The 17,510-nt window shown below is 43.5% G+C and overlaps 1 protein-coding gene across 1 annotated transcript in view; it reads right to left on the minus strand.

Annotated features, from left to right (window-relative positions):
- The window catches only part of TP53BP2 (tumor protein p53 binding protein 2), a gene marked incomplete in the record, with an annotated part of 1,836,298 nt that overhangs the window by 676,779 nt on the left and 1,142,009 nt on the right, over positions 1-17,510 (minus strand).

Consider the following 17,510-nt stretch of genomic DNA (forward strand, 5'->3'; position numbering starts at 1 on the left):
ACAACTCACTGAACTAGGCAGTGCTCCTGAGTTGCTCCTGAAAAGGAATACTTTTTGTCTAGTGAGCTTACCAAACAAAAAAAAAAAAAAAAAACACAAAAGAAAACTTAAAAAAATGAACTTGCAGAAAACAAAATATATAGACACAAGGAAAGACATTGTTTACATATCTACACACAAAGTAACTGCTGGCACAAATACAATTAAAAGCTCCATTTCCATGTGACCAAGTAACACACTCGGTGGTTTGCTGCACAAGATTCAAGGAAAACCTAATTAAACCCCTAATCAATCATGTTGAACAAAATGTGAGCGTCCAAACATGTAGTGATCCCAAGGTTGCAAAGGGGTAGGGTCACATCAGGTTTAAACAATTTTATACCCAACACTTGACCAGTACTCGGTGTGCAATCATGGACAGAGTCATATTCAGCTTACCCAAAATACCAGCTGGAACCTACTTCTTTTCGATATGGAAAATGAGTTTGTTAAGGAAAGATACTGCCTTTTGACTTCTATAGCACTGTTAAAAGATGCAACAACAGTCTTGATTTTACCTTGATCTTGCTAAGATTTTTGACACTACTCCACATAAGAGAAAAACTGATAAATTAAAAGTATTATAGGTCCATAGGTAGGTACTACGTAAGCCTAGCCAGCAAGGTTCCATACCTTACGCCACCCAAGAAAGTTATTTTCCTATGCCACTGTCCAGCAGAGAGACAGTAATGATCCCCGGGGTGTATTTCCTATTTCCCATCCACTCATCAAGATTTTTCTTGAAGAGTGCTAATGAAGAACTTTGGTTGACATAGATGGGTAGCTTGTTCCAGAGTATAGGAAGTCTCTGGGACAGGAATCTATCCCTCCAGCGTGTCCTGTTTATTGTGGTGACAAGGTTTAGGTCCCTAGAGCATGTAGCTCGGAGGGATTTGGATTTCTTTACGTGTAGCATGTCCAACAGCTCTGGGTTTCACACAGCTTTATATGTTAGGCAGAGATCACCTCAGAGTAGGCGATATGCTACGGAGTAAAGCTGGAGTTTTTTGAGGTGGTCAGTGTAGGGCATTTGTTTGAGGCCAGTAATCCTCTTTGTGAGGTACTTCTGTGGCCTTTCCAGCTGCTGCAGATATCTTGTGTGGTACATTCCAAAAGGGACGTTGTACTCTATAACGGGTCTAATGAGTCACGAGTAGAGGGGAACAATGACCTCTTTTTTTCCTGGATGAGAACCCTTTTATGATGAAGTGTGCCACGTAGAAGGGCTTCCTGACTACTGTGGTGATGTGACTATCAAAGAAGAGACTACTGTCCACCTGGGTCCCAAGGTCTCTCATCACGCATTCAGTGTTAAGTAGATTGCTGCCTATGTGGTAGTTCATGGGTACAGAGTTTTTACCAAAGGGGATGACACTGCACTTTTTGGCATTGAGCTTGAGGCCATGGCTCTGACACCAGGCATCTGTCTCAGTAAGGCCTCTTCTGTAGGATGTCCACATCATTTGGGAACTTGACTATGGCTCCTAGTTTGCAGTCATCTGCGAACTTTGTTAGCCAGAGGCCTTCTGTGTTAGCCTGTACTTCAGAGAAGTAGACACCAAACAGGAGAGGTCCCAGGACGGAACCCTGTGGTACTCCACTTGTCACTGCTTTGAGGTCAGGTTTGGAGTCTGCAACTTTTACAGTGTGGGTTTTGTCAGTGAGCAAGTTGGCAACCCATCTTGTGACGTAGGGATTTATACCTAGTTTAGTGAGTTTAGCTATAATTCCAGAATGTAAGTCAATGAGCAGAACACTGGTTAAGCAATGGACTGCAACAAGTCAGGACTGGAGAGTTAGCTGTCTCTCCCAAAGGAAGTTTCCAGTGGGGTCTCCCACAGGGCTCTGTAATGCAGTTATATCTTCTTGGATTATTCTTCTCAGAAAATAAGTAGGAAATAGACTACAGATGGTCATATATGCTAATGACTGCAAACTGATAATAAAACTATTTCAAAGATGCCAATGTCTGTAAGATGGGCTACAAAAAATACAGACTGGCTACAGTAGTAATGACATCTTTAATGTCAGTAAAGATAACATCATGACACTTTGCAAAAAGGGCAAATTATGACTATGAAATAAAAAATGGTTAAATCCTAGAGAGACACCATCATTAAAGATCTAGGGGCAACGGCATACAGCAATTTAATCTTTTTGCAATTTTTTGCCATCGCAGTCAGAAAGGCTTATTCTGCTCTCCATCTAAATCTAAATGGCACATCTAGTCAGTCCAAGCAGCTCACTTTATCATACTGTATTGCAATGACCCAACTAATTATTGAACAGAATGCCAATTTTAAGGTCTAAAAATGAATCGCCCAAAAAACTGCAATGCTTTCTTACTAGAAAGGTCAAAGGGCTAGAAATTTTTAACTAGAAAAAAAGGTTTCAGGAACAGTCACATTCTTCTCCTTATAGATTACCAACATACGACCTCTACTTGGTATGTAAAACAATGCAGAGACTTGTATGACACTAAAAACAGCCAAGAATAGGCAGGCAAGCTTGTATGCACGTAAGGAAGACACAAAACATCCCTATTTTTTTGTCTAGTGTTTACATCATCCAAATGGGTGAAGGGGCTGGGGCTCAAAGAAAATGCCCCAGGCATTTGAATTAATAAAGGCTTTAGCTTATCCCTAAAGAACTCAGTAGAAGCAGTAGCAAAGACTTATAGAGGGAGATAAAATGGTGACATAGTCCTGCCTCTGCAGCTCCCTTAGCTGCAATGCAAAGTCTGAAGAGTATGTAATAGTAGCAAGGCAGCAGAATTCTAAGGGTCCTCGGATAGCCAAGGCATCAAACATCCTTCATGCCTGCCAGGCTCTCTTAAAAAGATGGTATCCATATTGTCAATGACAGTGAATGAATGTAGTAAAACTTGCATCAGGAATAGTGTTACCAATATTACAGAATAAAACCTCCCCTTGAAATCAGCAGTCAATCCTTAATTTCCCCTAAAAATAAATATAGAAGGAGAAGATAGGTTTATGACAATCAAGTTTCTGGAAGGTCAGTGAGTTGTATGCTTGACAACTGAGACTCTGAACCTACAATGCGAATGAGAAATGCCATATGCACAAAAATAAGACACAGAACTTATCAGGATGGCGCAGTGGTGCAGCGGTTGCATTACTGAATCACAGCAAGAGGTTCTCCGGTTTGATTCTTGGCTGGAGTGCCTTCTGTGCAGAGTCTGCATGTCCTCCCTGCACTCGTGTGCATTTCCTCCCACATTACAAAGACATGCGTCTGGAGTGTTTCCCCAGGGCCATTGTTCCGAGTCAGACTTTCCCGATAATCAAATGTTAAATAATAAAAAAAATAAAATATGAAGAGGAAGGTACAGCCTAAATGAAAAAAAAATTAGTTGGAAGGCAGCATAAAATTAGGACACATGCCAAAAAGTAGATATTCAAAGGAAGCTCACTCTGCATCAAAAGCTACAAAGATCAGGAAGCAAGGTCAGCTTTTGCATCACAAAGGTCAAGTTCTGAACTGATGAAAAGTGAATACTGAGGTGGTATTAAATAGGATCCCTCCTAAAAGAAAACTTTACTTGCAAGCTCAGTTGACATACGAGGGACATAATGGATGCAGGCAGACTGCAGACAAATGTACTTTAACAGAAGAATAAGACAAGCCTGTGTTATACATGTGATTTAAGCAATCCAGCAGCTGTTAACTGGGAGGGAAGAATGCTATGCCTGGATGTTCTACTCTCCAGCAGGAAAACCTTTTCCACATAGCCAAATAAGATTTGAGTCAATGGTCATTACAGACTTCACTAAGATCTGAAACTTCTCACATGAAAACTTAAGTGCAAATCATCCAGGCATAAAAATTCTGAGTTTTGAGGTATTAGATGAAATACTTGCCTATTCATCCAAGAAAGTAAAGTCTTAAAAATTGGCAGAGAAAAAGCCCACAAAATATATGTGCCTCTTTTCAGGATTGACGTGGGAGTATCAGTTGGTTAACTGACTTGCTCCAAGTCAGATTGCAAATAGAGACTGTCTCAATCACATCCAGGTCTACAGAATACAGCTTGCTAGCCATCTTGTAACCTTAATTATCTGCCTTTAACTGTTCAGTTTGCCAGGGCAGGTAATCTGTCTGCAACATAACTTTATGAATCAGTGGCTACCTGCAGCATTCATGCATTTTCTGCAGAGGGGGTAAGCATGCTTCCTTCCTTGTTTGGTAATGCAGTACTGACTGGAGTCTCCCAACAATCAACAGAATGCAGATTTGTCCGCAATGGCTTTAGTGGAAATGATAATCTCATTTCTTTCATTTTTATGCATAAAGAATTTAAACTCCTTAAATATTTATGAAAAGCCTTAAACTCCTTGATTTTTAAGAAATTCAGGTAGTATCTCTATCGCAGCCTGTGACTAGGATCAAGCTAAAGGTTATTTGAAAAGAAAAAGATTTCTGAAATATGGATCCTTGGCTTACAGGAATGGAAGCCTGACTGCATTCCAGTGATCTGCATTCTGCAAAAGCTAGCTAGCTAGAAAGGGATGGAAATGAGCAGCTGACATCTGCTTACTTAGGATCTTGGGGAGGGAGGGGGTCAAGCACCACGACACGTGACATCAGTCAGACAAATGGGATTAGTATGAGCAAGGCAGCATAAGTGAAGATATGGCTCCTGCCAAAGGGCTGCACTGCAGTTTAGTCAAGATATGGATTTAAGACACCCACAAATGGTTTAGTACTGCAGGTCAGAGTCCTGTAAAGTGACTACCAGATACACAGGAGCTTGAGAAAAGAAAGAAAATCAAAAATTTGTGTTGGCAAGGAGCAACGGTCCAACTACTGCTCAACTCACAGTCTCAACTTCAAAGCCAAAAACAGAGAGAACTCCATAAGGCCAATTACATCAGGAAAGTGGACTGACCTAACCAGAGAAAGGTGGGGAGTGCCAAGGCTGTCAAGGCATAAAGGAAAATGAAATGGTACACAGGATAAAGGAGTGCGTGTTTGGAGGTTAGGAATGGTAACAGCCAAAACAAAAGTTATTTTCAATGTCAGAAAGGGACACCAAGCACACAATGAGAACTCCTTCACTATAACTGTGAGAAAATAATTATTTTCCCAGTTGCTGGCTTATTTAGCATGAGTTTAAGAAGCCACTAAGTCATTCTGAAGTGTAGCATTGCATTGGACATCATCAGAGTTTACAATGAAATGAATATCACACATGCAAGAAACATTCTTATTCAAGGAAGCTGGCAGTTCAGCACACATAATAAAGGCTATGAGCTGCTAACCCTTCATAATGTAGTTCTGGGTAAGATTCTCTCAATCCCTGTCCGCCTAATGTCTGACTCGGAGGAAGTCACCAAACTGTATAGCGCTCCTAGGTCATCCTTGAAAAACTGCACTTTTTGTCTATAAGCTGAACCATACAAACATGTAAAGAGGAATTTTTCTTGACCCTTTCATAGGAAACAAAACACCGCTGTGTTAATAGACTTCCAAACTGAGCTTAAAAAAAGAAGTTATGTACTCACTATAATATTCCATGCATGTTGTTTATCTCGCCTTAATTCTTCACTGGTGGGTTCGGAACAGATCCTTGGTTCCGACTTGGTCATATACAAAAGCCCGAGGTCTTCCACTGGCTCGTGGCTAAATCCCCTATCCCATCATGCTCTAGTAAGTCTTCTCAGATCTTGTTTGCTGATACAATAAAAGGTATCAAATAACCTAAAGAATACCATACAGAGTACTGAAGAAGGTCAGAGCACATTAATTACCAATTGTAACCTCTGTGTCCTCCAGGAGCCGAAGGCCGGGGGTAGGAGGGTGGGATGCAAGAATGAAGGCGAGATGAACCACATACATGGAATGTTATGGTGAGTACATAACTTCTTTGTGTGTTGTTGTCCTATCTCGCCTTCATTCTTCACTGGTAGGACAGTGTCCCTAGCACCATGCTTCTTCAGTGGCTCACGGGATAATATTCTTCAGAAGAGTGGACCCAAAGGAGGCCCTGTTTCTGGAGGCCAAATCCACTTTGTAAGGAGTGATAAAGGTATGCGGGGTTGCCCATGTCGCTGCAGCACAAAAGCACAAATAGTGTCAATCGGAAGTCTGGGTCGGAAAGCAGAGGAGGCTGATATGGCTCTTGTAGAATGACCTTTAACTTTAAAACCCAAGTATTTGTTATGAGATTTGTATGTGAACATAATACAATCTGATAACGATTTTGAGAGCTTAACTTTTAATACAGGGCCACCTTTTTTTTTTAGAGTCTGAAAAAAAAACAATTGGTCAGATTTTCTAAAGTTCTTTGTCCTGTGCAAGTAGAATCATAATTGTCTATGCACATCCAGCTGGTGCAGCATTTATTCTGCCTTGTTGCCACAGTTGGGGAAAAAAAACTGGTAATTCTATGGACTGATTCAAATTAGACTCTGAGCATACTTTTGGTAGGAAGGATGGGTTCATTCTAAGGGATACTCTACCTCTGTGGCAAAACGTGTAGGGGGGCTTTATTGATAGAGCTTGCAGTTCTGAAACTCTTAGCGGAAGTGGTGGCAATCAAGAAAATTGTTTTCCAGGTCAAATACTTCAGGTCGCAGGATGATGCAGGTTCAGTGGAGGGGGATCAAATATGACAAAACAGAATTTAGGTCCCATGGTGCAGGCAGGTCTCTGATGGGTGGTCTTAGTAACATAGTACCCTTTAGGAAGGCTTTGCAGAGTCTGTGAGACATTACATTCACCCCCCCCCCTTCACCTATATGGAAGTTTCATATTGCTGCTAGCTGAACTCAGATAGTAGCTGCAGCTGCACCCTCATTAACGAGTTTTGCCAAGAATTCTAATATTGAGGATCCTGAGGCAGAGAAAGGGTCGATGTGATTATCCAATTCCCAAAGGGGAAAATCTCCTCCATTTGCTCATGTATAGTTTTCTGGTTGAGGCTTTATGAGAAGATAGCAAGATATGCTTCAGTGAGAGGCAAATATCAGGTAACCTGACTATGCACAGAATTGGAGCAGCCAAGCTGTCAACTTGAGGGTTTGAAGAGATGGATGAAGCATCCCTGACAAATGAGTCAGGAGGTCTGGAACTGGGTCCAGAATCCATGGGTCCTCCTGAAGATGAGGCCAAAGAAAGGGAAACCATATTTGACATGGCCAGTATGGTGTGATTAGTATTAAGCTCTTTCCCAACAAGCTGGCTTTCTGAAGGACTTTGGATATCAATGAAAAGGGGGAAAAGTGTAGAGGAGGCCCGGGGGCCAATTGTGCACAAGTGCATCCCTTGGTGATTCCTCTGGAGGGGGGATCAGGGCAAAGTAACTGCTGCATTTGGTGTTCATGGACATGGCAAAAAGGTCGCAGCAAGCCTGGCTCCACTTATGGAAAATCTGATCCGCCACTTCCTGTTTTAGGGACCACTCATGAGGCATCAGAATCTCTGTTGAGTTTGTCCGCTATCATGCTGGATTTCCCCGGGATTTGCATTGCTATCAGAAAATGTTGGGAAGAGGTTGCCCACTGCCATACTCTCAGGGCCTCTCGACAGTGGGGGAAAGACTTGGTACCTCCTTGCTTTATGTACCATACAACTGACATGTTGTCTGTTTGAACTGCAATAGATCCTAGAGGGAGAGAGTCTTGGAATGCTTGCAACACCAGAAGCACCGCCCTCATTTCTAGGACACTGATGTGCAAATGGGCCTCGTGATTCTGCCAAGTACTCTGGACTGCTCTTTCTAGATAATGCCCCCTCCCCCATCTGGGATGTGTCCGTGGTCACTGTGGCTAGCAGTTATGGAAGAAGAAAGGGTTGACCTAGAGTCACATGAGTGGAATAAAGCCATCAATAAAGGTCCTTCTTGCAAGACTCTATTATAATTTGGTGAGACATGGGTAGATGCTGCATGGACCACTGTGTGAACAGGAGCCACTGCAAAATTCTCACATGAAGCCACACCAACGGAATCAAGGTTATTGCTGCTGCCATGGTACCCAAGACTTTCGGGAAGGTTCTCACTTGTACTTTTTTCTTGGAAAGTAAATTTCTGACTTGCTGCCGAAGGACTTGAACCCTTTCAGGGGGAAGCTTCACAATCATTTGTTTTGTATCTAGATCTGCTCCTATAAAGACGATATGTTGAGATGACAACAAGGCAGATTTTTCGTAATTTACTGTGATCCCCAGGTGAGAACAAAGCTGAATGGTGGCGTCTCTTGCTTGTGTTAGTGGATGCTTGATGGCGGCAGTTAGGAGCCAGTCTAGATACAGAAACACTAGGAATCCTAGGCATCTCAAGTGAGCCATGACTACTGCCATACACTTGGTGAACACTTTGGGGGCTGTAGTGAGACCAAAGGACAGAGCCCGAACTGATAGTGACTGGCTCCCACCCAAAAGTGCAGATGACTCCTGGATGGGCTGTCCATTTTTATGTGGTAGTACGCATCCTGGAGGTTTACAGAGCACATCCAATCGTCTTTTCTCAGAAATGGGAATATTGACTGCAGTGTCACCATTCTGGAAGGTACAGTTGTGTACACTTACCACAATGTAGATGTTCATAGAGTGTATTCACTTTTGCAGTCATCATACTTGGGTTGTCTCTGCCTGCAGGTAGCACTCAGTCAGCCCAAATACCAGAGACTTAGTATTTCTACGTCGGATGCTGTTGCTCCAAGACTGACTTTAGGTCGTCGGGGGTATAAAAACAGGCAGCCGATGCCATTACATCCGTTTTTCTTGCCCCAAATGTCAGGAGCCCCCCAAATAGGGAGCTAGGTTATGGTAGGGAACACACCACCAGTAAAAAGTAAATAGCAATACCAATACCCCAAAAGGGGTTAGTAATAGCCATAGATAGGGGAGAGAGAGAGAAAACCAGGGGGCTGGAGGGAGGGAAACCAGGACTGCAAAAGTGAATACACTCTAACATCTACATTTACGGTAAGTGTACACAACTGTACTATGTTCTTCGTGTTTCACTGTTGCAGTCATCACACTTGGGTGGATTCCCAAAGTCCCAAAGCCGAAGAAGGGTGGAGGCAGTCAAGAAGTTAGGGCTGGCTAGTATGCCTTGCAGGACTACTGTAGCAAATCCTGCCCTGGATTTGGAAAAGATAGGCAGGTGGTAATGCTTGGTGAAGGTGTGTACAGAACTCCAGGTAGCAGCCTCCAGGATATCCCTGCTAGGGACTCCCCTGAGAAATGCTGTAGAAGTATGTTGCCCTAGTGGAATGTGTTCTGACCCCCTGAGGGGTTGGTTTCCCATGGTGCTTGTAGCAGAAATGGATGCAGTGTGCTACCCATTTGGAAAAGGTTTGTTTTGAAATGGCCTTGCCCTCTGCCCCTGTTGCAAAGCTGACTAGTAAATGGTCAGACTTTCTGAAGGACTTAGTCCTATCAAGGTAGAATATGAGCTGCCTGTGCACATCCAAGGAGTGCAGGATCCTTTCCCCTTTATTTTGAGGACTAGGGAAGAATGCTGGCAAATGGAGAGATTGCTTGAGAGCCACACTGGACACCACTTTGGGCTTAAAGGAAGGGTTAGTCCTGGGGGAAACCCTGTCAGCATGGAAAATAATGAAGGATTCCACAGCCATGAGTGCTTGTAGCTCAGACACTCTTCTAGCTGAAGTGATGGCTAGAAGCAAGGCTGTTTTCCAAGAGAGGAATTTTAACTCTACTGATGCAGCAGGTTCAAAGGGGGGAAGCGTGAGCTTTTCCAGTACAAAGCTAAGGTCCAAAGCAGGGGTAGGTGCTCTCCTTGGTGGCCTTAAGTTGTTTGCCCCTCTCAGGAATTGTTTGATAAGAGTGTGAGAAGAGAGGTGGCTTAGTGTTGTAATGAGCAGAAATGGCCGAGGCATGTATCTTAATTGAGGAGAAGGACAGGCCTTTGTGGAGTAGATCTGCTAGGTAATCCAGGAAAAGAGACAGAAAGGGCAGTGTTGTGTCTTCTCCTTTAGACTGAATCCATGATCAGAACCCTTTTCCACTTATCAGCATAGGATTTTCTTGTACTGGGTCTTCTGGCTTCAAGAATGACGTCCAGCACCTGTTTGCTTAAGGTTGCTGGGGGAGAATTCAAGGAATAAGCCAGGCTGCAAGATTTAGGGTTTGTAGTGGTGGATGCAGAATCTGTCCCTCCTGCTGAGAGAGGAGGGTTAGATTCTGGTGTAGGTGCCAGGGTGGCACTGATGTCAGGCTGCGCAGGAGTAGGTACCACTGCTGGCGTGGCCAGTCCAGGGCAATCAGAACTGTCCTTGGTCTGTCCTGATTTATCTTGACTAATACTCTTGAAAGGAGGGGCAGAGGGAGAAAGGCATAGACTGTGAGTGTCAGGTACACTGTAGTACCTGTCTGGTTTCCTAGGGGCAGGAGGCAAAAGTACAGTTTTGTACCTACCATAAATGTAGATGTTCGAGGATCCCCATTGCTGCAGTCCTTACTATTGGGTAGTCCGCTGTCCAGAATACCAGAGTATATCGCCGGTCAGGCGCATTAGACTGACGCCAGTACGCCAGGATGACCGACGTCATATCCTCAGTCTTTTCTTGCCCCAGATGTCAGAAGACCCTAAAAAGACAAGGCCCAAAATACCTGCACCAAAAATATGTACAATATATACAAGAATATATACAAAAATATCAGCATGTAACCTCACCTACACAACCACCCCTAAACACAGAGGGAAGGAGGGAGGTAATTGGACTGCAGCAATGGGGATCCTCGAACATCTACATTTATGGTAGGTACAAAACTGTACTATGTTCTTCGTTCCCCATTGCTGCAGTCCTTACTATTGGGTAGAATCCCAAAGCAGAGGTAAGGGAGGCTGGCAAATCATAAAGAAGTAGGAGCTGACAACATGCCTTGCAAAACCAGCCCTAGACTTAGAGTAGATAGGAAGGTGATAATGCTTAGAGAAAGTATGCACTGAACTCCAAGTAGCTGCTTCCAAAATATCCTTAGTTGCCACCCCCCTTAGAAATGCTGTTGAAGTGGCAGTAGCCCTAGTGGAATGAGGCCTAATCCCAGCTGGAATCTCCTTGCCATGATGGGAATAACAAAATGCAATGCAAAAGCCAATCCACCTAGAAATAGTTTGTTTTGACACAGGCTTGCCCTGCGAACTCAAAGCAAAAGAAACAAACAACTGCTGAGACTGCCTAAAATCCTTAGTCCTGCTTAAATAATAACGCAATTGCCTGTGTACATCTAAAGTGTGCAAAATCTTTTCCCTTTATTTTGGGGGTCTGCATAAAAGTAGGCAAATGAATAGTTTGGTTTAAAGCCACACTAGAAACCACCTTAGGCATAAAGGAAGGATTAGTACGTAATGATAGCCTATCCTTATGGAAAATCAAAAGGGCTCTACTGCCATAAGGGCCTGCAACTCAGACACCCTTCTTGCAGAAGTAATAGCCAACAGAAAAGCAGTCTTCCATGACAAGTATTTCAATTCAGCAGTAGCCAGGCTCAAAAGGTTGTAGAGTAAGTTTTTCCAACACAAAATTGAGATCCCAAGCAGGAGTAGGAGCTCTACGGGGGTCTTATATTCTTTGCCCTCTAAGAAACTGCTTGAACAAAGGATGCGAAAACAATGGTGGGTCACAATCATAGTGAGCTGAAATTGCTGCAGCATGAATCTTAATGGAAGAGAAGGACAAACCCTTGTCCAATAACTCAGTAAGATATTGAAGAGCCACACTCAAATTAGGCTCAGAAATCTCCAAATTCTTTGCTGTACTCCAAAATAAAAATCTCTTCCATTTTTCCACTTTCCTTGTACTAGGTCTTCTAGCTTCCATAATCACATTTAAAACTTGTTGAGGAAGTTGAGACCTGCTGTTTCAACACAGAATATGCCAGGCTGTTAGATGAAGAGAGTGAAGCTTGACATTGAGCAGATGACCGTCCTTCTGAGATAACAGATGAGGAATCAGAGGTAAAGGCCATGGAGACTTCTTTACCAGACTCTGTAGTGGTACCAGTGTTGCCGAGGCCAATCTGGAGCTATCAAAATCATCCTTGGCCTGTCTTGTCTGACCTTTAATAGTACCCTTGGAAGAAGAGGCAGAGGTGGAAAGGCATACACATGAAGGTTTTTCCAACTGAAAGACAGAGCATCCACTTTCCAAGCTGTGTGATGAAACCCCTTTGTGCAAAACTTTGGCAGCTGGTGGTTTAGTGGAGAAGCGAACAGATCTATGTCTGAGTTCCCATGACACTGTCAATTTCTGAAATACATGAAGATCCAGTTTCCACTTGGGGATCCATGATTTGTCTGCTCAACACATCTGCTAAGGAGTTCTGTGCTCCCGCAGAAACCTTGCCTGAAGAGTTAGTTGCAAGCTTAGCGCAGTCTCCCATAAAATCATTGCTTGCCTGCATAGAGGATAAGAATGTTGCTTGTTGATGTACCACATGTCAGTTGTGTTGTCCTTTAGCATCAACACCTGCCCTGGAAGTAGTAACTCCTTGAAAGCCATTAATGCAAACTGGACTGCTAACATCTCCTTCATGTTGATATGTAGATGCTGTAGTCTGGCAGGCCACTTGTCTTGTATCCACTTTCCATTTAGATGAGCTCCCAAGCAATGTCCGAGGCATCTGTCGTTAAAATCTGACTCGCCTCTGGCCGGGTCACAGAGAGACCCTTGTTTAGGTGACATTCCTGAGCCCACCACAAAAATTCTTTTGAAGGCAAGGTATTATTTGAATGACAGTGTCCAAATCCTGGCAGTGCTGTGTCCATACATTTTGAGATACCATTGTAGCTTCCTCATATGCAGTTTGGCATTGGGAAGCACCAGAATACAAGATGCCATGAACCCTAATGCTTGAAGGACTGTCCTTGCAGTCAGCACGGACTGATGAGATAGTTGATGGAAGTAAAGTGATAGACTCTTTTGTTTGTCCGGGGTTAAAAGGCCATCTGCTGCTGTATTCAGTCTCACACCCAGAAAGCACATATCTTGAGAGGGTACTAGACTGGACTTTATTTCGCTCACAGAATACCCTAGGCATCTTAGCACTGCTATAACATATTCCAGATGCTGTAGAAGGTCTTCCTTTGAGCCAGAATCAGGCAGTCGTCCAAGTAAGGATAGATTTGAATTAGCCTGAAGTAAGCCAATGCAGAGAACTGATAATGAGAATTTCCAGTCAAACCGCAGATACTTCCTGCAACTTAGCCTTATAGGCACATGAAGGTAAGCTTCCTTGAGATCTAAAGTTACCATCCAGTGATCTTTGCCCAGCAGAGGTAAAAGCTGTTGTAACGCCAACATCTTGAACTTGGGAATGTCCAGATAAGTGTTGAGGAGAGATAAATCCAAAATTGGTCTCCACGTTCCCCTTCTTTGGTACTAGGAACAGATAAAATCCTAGGCCCCTTTCTGATACAGGAATTGGCTGAATGGCCCATCTGGAGTAACTGAGAAATTTGCTTGTGAGCCTCTTTCTTTGTGGAGGAGGAACGTCTGGCATGCCTTTGAAAGGAGGCATTGTATGGAAATAAAACCTGTAACCGTGGTGAATGATATCCAACACCCATCTGTCTTGAGTAATTAAATCCCAATTTTCTTTGAAAAGACACAGTCTTCCTCCCAAAGGAGCTACCAGAGAATCTACTGGCAGCTGAAAAGGCAGGTCATTGGGGGACTGACCCCTGCCCTCACCAGAAGTCTGAGCAGGTGAACTCCAGGCCTAAAAGAACCTTGAGCTCTCAGGATATGTCCACCCCTTAGCAGGCCAATTTCTACTAAACGGCTGAACCTGCAAAAATCTTTAACAGTTTGCATAGACTTAGCTTTGTCCTCCATTTTAACAACACATCAGACTGTAAAGGAGCATCCAAAATCCTTGTTTTAACATGCTCAGCTAAATTCTGATCCCTCAACCAGGCATGCCAAGAACAGAACTAGTGGCAGCCACCGAGGAGGCCTGTACAGCATGAACTAAATCTAGCAACTCTTACACTCAATACCTTCCGCTAAAGCATCCACCTTAGATTTCAATTGTGAAAGGAGATAATTTTGATATTTTAGCATGTGAAAAACGCCTCATGGCTAGAGTGGAAGAAGTATACACTTTCTTCCACCTATCCAAAGCCCTTGCCTCTTTATCAGTGGGAACAGGATTTTAACCACAGAGGCCTAGGCCCCTGAGAAACAGTTTCTGGATCCGACTCTTAAACAAATACTTATGAGCATCTTCCACCACATTCAACACAGGAGGTATAGCTATGTTGGGGTAAAATAAGAATTCCAAGCCTTTTCCTGAATCAGAGTAATCTTGGCCTTCCCATTTAAAGTGTTCTCTCATGGAATGCAGAGTCTCTGAAAATGAGAAATAATCATCCACATCAGAATCAGAATAAGGAGGAAACTCCTGCAAATCTTCCGCAGAAGACTCAAGCCTCTGAATACTGTTCCAAAATCATAGTAATCAAATCTTCTGCCATTTTAAGCATATGTTTCTTAGGCACAGAACCGAGAAGGCACATCCTGTAACAGTAAAGTCTCTGCCTGAGACCAGGCCCTAAACAAGGTATACACAAGGTATGGTAATCCCAGGAGGTATCTGCAGGCCCACAAGAAATACAGTTATTCACTTTCTTGACACAGTTCACGTCCGGTTTAATGGAAAACCAAAAAAAGAGCAACGTGGGTTAGCGAGAGTGCCTGATTCGTCTTTGGAAACTCCGCTTCGAAATATTTCAGAACGCCAACCTGCACTCGCAAAACTGCTTCTGCTGCCATGACTAAGACTGGATTCCATAAAAACATCATCCACAACATCCAGGACAGGTGGCATTGCTAAGGGCCTGTGTTAAGGCAACTCTAGAAATTCTCTGAGTCTCTTTTTGGACTGAGGATTGCCTTGGCATTTCCAGTGGAAACGCTCTCGTAAGGTATGCAAGGTTTCACCAAAAGAAAAATCCTCTGGAGGGGAGGCAGAGGAAATGGATTCCTCTGCATCTGAATCCTCATAAGCAGATAAGGGCATGTCTTCCTAATCAGAAATTTCAGTCATTGAACTCCTGGTCTGTAGAAGCTAACAGGGACTGGACCTCGTCTCTTAGCAGGGGAAGGCTGACTTCCCCTAATTAGCGTAATAAGGTCTTCAGCCATTCTAAGCATTTGTTTTTGTGGCATGGGAGCAGGTGCATGCACTTTGGTTGTCAGTTTTCTAGGAGCAGTGTGTACTCTGGGCCTAAGAAACTCGGTAGTTGTGGTTAAAAAAGAAGTCAGTTTAAGTTGAGCATCGGTTCAGTGAATAACTACCTCAGAAGCCGGTGCCTGCTCAGCGGCTCCGGACCCATCCAAGGTAGAGACATCCGCAGGTTCCATAGTGGAAGGGTCCAGTGGCATACCGGACTCCGAATGAGTCTCCGTACAGGCCTGCCAATCCAGTGAAGCAGGCATCAGAGGCTGCAAAAGTGCCTTAGTGAGCACCGGCGGGCTGGCGACTAGCTTAACGGAAGCGTAGTCAGCAGTTTTGTACCTATGCGGTCTGTCTCTGTCTTTATCTTTATGCTTTTTCAGAATATTGGTAGTTGGATGGCTTACTAAAGCCAATACAGAATAGTGAGATCGAGAGCGAAAGAAATTAGCAACAAAGAGAGCCCGATGACGAATGGTTCGGGCGTTAAATAAGGCACAAAACTGACAGCGAGGGATGTCGTGGTCTGGGCCTAAATAGCTGACGCAGTAAGAATGAAAATCTCTGTGAGGTATTTGCTTTCCACAGGCAAGACAATTGTTAGCTTTTTCTGACATCGGTTAGAACAAGAAAAAAGGATCCCCAGTGCGGTACTTAGCTTTAGAAGACTTCAGGATTATTAAATTCGTGAACGAAAATTCTGGTAGCGGCCAACCGGCACTTGCGAACTGCTTCTGCTTCGGGCTCCTCGGCAAGAAAGACTGAAGTAATGGTGTTGGCCGCCTGTTTTTATACCCCTGACGACCTGATGTCAGTCCTGGAGCGAGAGCATCCGACACAGAAATACTAAGTCACTAGTATTCAGGTTGACTGAGGGTTACCTGCAAGCAGATAACCCAAGTGTGATGACTGCAACAGTGAAAGACGAAGAAAGTACAGTTTTGTACCTACCATAAATGTAGATGTCCGATAGGTATGCATCTGCAGTCCTAACATATGGGTTGTCCTGCCTCAGGCAGCCCTTCGGTCGGCCGGATTCCAAAGTCTGGGTCTGGCCTCGGCTGATGTCGCACTTCACCCGACGTCATAGCTGCTGTGGTATAAAGGCATCAGCCGACGCCATTTTCCTCAGTGTTTCTTGCCCCAGATGCCAGGTGCCCTCTAGGAAGGCTAAATTTGGATAAATGCAAATAATTCCAAACAGCAGAGAGCAAAAAAAAAAAATATATATATATATATATACATATATACAAAACAAATACACCATAATAAATTCCCCCAGCTAGCTAAAAGAGGGTAGGTACCCTAGAATACCACAGAGGGGAAGGAGGGTGAGTAATCCTGACTGCAGATGCATACCTATCGGACATCTACATTTATGGTAGGTACAAAACTGTACTATGTCCTTCAAGGATGCATCTGCAGTCCTAACATATGGGTAGAATACCATAGCCAAAGTGGGGGAGGAGGCACTAAGATAAAGATGGTGTAGTCAAGATCCCTTGCAACACAGCAGTTGCAAAACCTGCTCGGGATATGGAGTATAAAGGAAGGTTAGTTGTCTTTCCATGAAGAGAGAGTAAAATCAAATGCAATTTCCTATCCATTTTGAGATTGTCTGTTTTGAAATTGCTTTTCCTTGCATTCCTGTTGCATATAAGAATGTAGGTAAATGAATTGCTGGGTCAATGATACTCTGGAGACCACTTTTGGCAAAAAAAGGGGTTGGTCTTCGAGACACTCTATCCTGTTGGATGGAAGATAAGGAAGGGCTGTACTGCCATAAATGCTGTAAATTCAGATACCTTTCTGCTGAAGTGATTGCTAGCAGGAAAGCAGTTTTCCAGACAAAGAACTTTAAATCTGCTGTTGCTGCTGGTTCGTTCTGCTAAGTATTCCAGGATGTGAATGAGACATTTTCTCCCTTTGCTGCACTCAAAATGAGGTATCTTTTCCATTTAGCTGAATAATAATGTCCTTAACCCACTGAGATTCAAGATCCCTTGCAACACAGCAGTTGCAAAACCTGCTCGGGATCTGGAGTATAAAGGAAGGTTATAATGTTTGGCAAATGTATGCACGGAGCTCCAAGTAGCAGCTTCTAAAATGTCTTTGGTAGCCACTCCTCGTAGGAAAGCTGTAGTGGTGGCTGTAGCTCTTGTGGAATGAGGTCTGATATTTTCAGGAGTTGTCTTTCCATGAAGAGAGTAGCAAAATCCAATGCAATTCCCTATCCATTTTGAGATTGTCTGTTTTGAAATTGCTTTTCCTTGCATTCCTGTTGCATATGCTACTAGAAG

The sequence above is a fragment of the Protopterus annectens genome, chromosome 1.part2 (assembly GCF_019279795.1).
Source record: "Protopterus annectens isolate FY-2018-M chromosome 1.part2, PAN1.0, whole genome shotgun sequence".
In the NCBI taxonomy this organism is placed as follows: domain Eukaryota; kingdom Metazoa; phylum Chordata; order Ceratodontiformes; family Protopteridae; genus Protopterus; species Protopterus annectens.